We start from the raw sequence: 3,811 nt of genomic DNA on the forward strand, positions 1-3,811 counted from the left end.
AAATAAAAGATCAATTTTTGTTGCTTGAGTAGAGTGTGAATGAACCGTAACATTCTGTTCATTAAAGAAAAATAACAGCCTGCTACGAGTTGACGTTATTTTGTCAAGACAAGGAGATACAAACAGATATATATACATACATGCACAAACCCACTCACATATATGTGTGTGTGTACAGGAATCCCTTGCTTACGGAAATAATGCGTTCCTAGAACAAGGAAACAACAGAGAACAAGTTACACGATCACCTTTAATCGGGAAAATAACTATTTCTTAACGTTTGTTTTTTAACATGCACTGTACACTATAAATGCATAAAAACACAAAAACATTTTTCGAATGTTTTTTGTGTTTTTATGTATTTATAAATAAGTGAGGAAATTGTTAAGAATCGTAATATCGTGAAAGTAATTCTTACTACAAAGACGTTGACTACAGTGTGAAGGGTTGTAGTGAAATGATCTTGGGGGATGAGGGACAATATTTACTATTATATCAGCTTGAAGGGTGAAGAACTTATCCATGTTTATGACGCATTACCTCTTTTACAACTCAATATAAACTGAGCTGATTGTAAACTCCTTTTGTAATTTTTATATTACATTCACCATTAGGATCATTATCAGCAAAAACCTACAGACCTTTCTCTATCAGTGCCAACCATTTAGCAATAATTTTTATAGTCAATTTCAGCAGTGTAGGTGAAACTTCTCTTGTCTCCTCTATTCTCTGCTTTTTTTTATTATTAGTATTTTCCTAACAGCATCAACTCCTTGTTAGATAAACTTTCTCTCTGGGACCCTAGCAACTCAATCATATCATCCTCTATGACGTCTTCAAATCTTACATCTTTTGCAAACATCATATCTTTCTAAATTTGATGTAAGTTTTCTGCTTGAGGAAAACTTGTCATGGATAGTTTGACCATATACTTTCCAAAGCACTATTCAAAGTTAAGGGTTTCACTTCATCCCATGACTCAGCTATGTTATCCACAGCAACCATTATGTTGAATTTCTTCTAGAAATCTCTAACTATAGGTTTATCCTCCCTGTCAGTTGCTTTCATAAACTGTTTGAAAGTTCTCATATATTATACCTTGCACACCATCATACCTTGATCCATTGGATGGAGTAAAGAAATTGTATTCTTGAGGATAAATTCTATTCTCACCTTATCAAAAAGTTTATCTAAATTCAATGGATAACTTGGTGCATTGTCTAAAAAAAAACAATGCTTTATTGGAGATATTTTATCTCACACAGTACAGCTGAACAATAAACATTTGTAAACCACTCTTTGAAAAGGCTCTTAGTCATTAATGCCTTCTTATTTGAACACCAAATCAGAGGTAGATTGATCTTTGTTTAACCCTTGATAGCCCTTAGATTTTGGGAGTGATATACGTGTAACGGCTTTAATTTTATATCACCAGTGATATTTCTTTCCAAAAGAAGTGTCCAAAAATTTTTGGAAGCTTTAGATTTTACTTCTCAAGAATAAAAGTTTTAGCATGCAAGCAGCTCTAGAAATGTGCAATCTTATCAACATTGTATACATGCTCTGGTGTATAACCCACTTCAGCAATCATTTTCTTCAACTGCCCAGGATAATTAGTTGCAGCCTCTGTATTAGAGCTCACAGTTTCACCAATCACTTTTATGTTGTGCAAATTCAGTCACTTCTTAAAACTTTCAAACCAGACTTTACTAGCCAAAAAGGGATTTTCATTACAAGTTTCTTGGCTCTTTTTTTGAATTACCATTGTATTTATCAGCATATTATACTAATTCTGATCCTTGATCCATACACTCAAGAGTCATTCTATTTTAAGCAGTACATTAGATCTATGGAAAAATAAGATCTAGACAGTTAACAGAATAGCTTCTTGAGCACTTGAGATAATTTTCTCTCAGTTGTCATATATTGTTCCCACTGTAGATGTTGCAAGATCTAATATTTTGGCAAACACAGTTATCCTTTTGCATCAAGTCTTTTTAACACATTAAGTTTATTATTTATTGTAATCCCTTTACAGTTCGTTTTCACACGACTGCCTTCAGGTCTACTTGATAGTTTCTCTCCAGACATCTTAAATTGAAGGCAAATTCAACAGCAGCAGTGATTAATTATCCACAACAAATATATAATAAAAAAATTGGTCAAGGGAAGATATTTTGTGAGAGTGAAAAATTGTTTTATTCTTATTGATGCAATAATGACAATGGGATGAAAAGAAGGACTGAGGAAGAGAAAGTACTATATGATTACAGTTAGCTGAAGGGTCACTAGACTTTATAGGCACTTCACCCCTTGCATTTCTGACTTAAGAAAGAAATACACACACATACACAGACACGGGCACACACAAACACACACACACACGCACACACACAAACACACACACACACACACACACACACTCATCCACATACATGTGTTGGCGTACGTGCTGATATCTGTTGTAACCAGTTGGATTCAAAAGTTGGTGGGTTGATAGTGGTGATGATGTGAGTTGTATTGGTTCAGATATATTGGTTTAGATGGGTGATAAAAATCTCTGAAGAGGCCTAGAGAATCATACATGTACCTCTATTTCACACATTTCATCTATCAATTGCTTCAACCCGCTGGAGTTATATAGATAGAATGAGGCATGTCACCTTTAGGCTGAAACAGCTGTAAGTCATTGTCCCATCTTTGGTCAGTAGATGTCATTTTTAATTACTGATATGACATAATATGTCACATGTGTTTGTATATTGTTAATATTGTCCTCTAAGTTAAAAAATAAACAGGTAAATTGACACAATACAATGTCTGCAAGTTGATGAATACCACATATTCCCCTCCATTTTCTTCTTGCTATATAAATTAAGGGTAACATATCCTTTTACCCACACACATTTATTGCACTTGGTAATACGCAGGAAAAACACTAGTGTAATAATAATTGGGTACCCTCCCAGCAGTATATTGGATAGATATTATCCCTTAGTGGGTTGGATTCACAACCCCTAGCTTTCTTGGATATATATATATATATACACACACACACAGATATATATATATGATGTGTCGATATCTGCTGCCTCCAAGAAGTAAGGTGGAGGGGAGGTTCCTCACAGGCAAAGAACACAGGTACAAGATTTTCTGGGCAGGGAACACACACGGACTCGGGGGCGTGGGTATACTTCTTGCGGGGAATTGGGTGGATAAGGTAATCGAGGTGGTCAGAGTATGCAATAAAATACTTAAGATTAAATTTGTGCTTCATCATGGGTTAGCAACTATTATCTCAGCCTATGCCCCTCAGCCGGGGCTGCCCAATGAAGAGAAAGACCGATTTTATAACACCCTCTTACAGACTACCTCGTTGACGAATGACAAGGACCTTCTCTTTGTGGCTGGTGATTTCAATGGGCATGTTGGACAACATGCAGTGGGTTTCCATGGCGCAATGGACATGTTGGACAACATGCAGAGGGCTTTCATGGCATACATGGAGGCTATGGCTTTGGTTTCCGCAATGAGGAGGAAACCAGACTACTGGAGTTCTGCGATGCAAATGATCTTATGGTTTGCAATACCAACTTCAGGAAACCCACCTGATACCTAGTCACCTACCATTGTGACAGACACACTAGCTAAATTGACTACATCCTCACCAGAAAAAGGGAAAGAGGGCTTCTTATAAATGCCAAAACCTTCCCAGGCAAAGAATGTACCCCTCAACATAGATTAGTAGTTAGCGACTTCGGGATCAGGGCTAAATGGATGCCCAGAAGAAGACCAGCTTGGAGGAGAAGGG

The sequence above is a fragment of the Octopus bimaculoides genome, chromosome 4 (assembly GCF_046866305.1).
Source record: "Octopus bimaculoides isolate indiv1 chromosome 4, ASM4686630v1, whole genome shotgun sequence".
Classification (NCBI taxonomy): domain Eukaryota; kingdom Metazoa; phylum Mollusca; class Cephalopoda; order Octopoda; family Octopodidae; genus Octopus; species Octopus bimaculoides.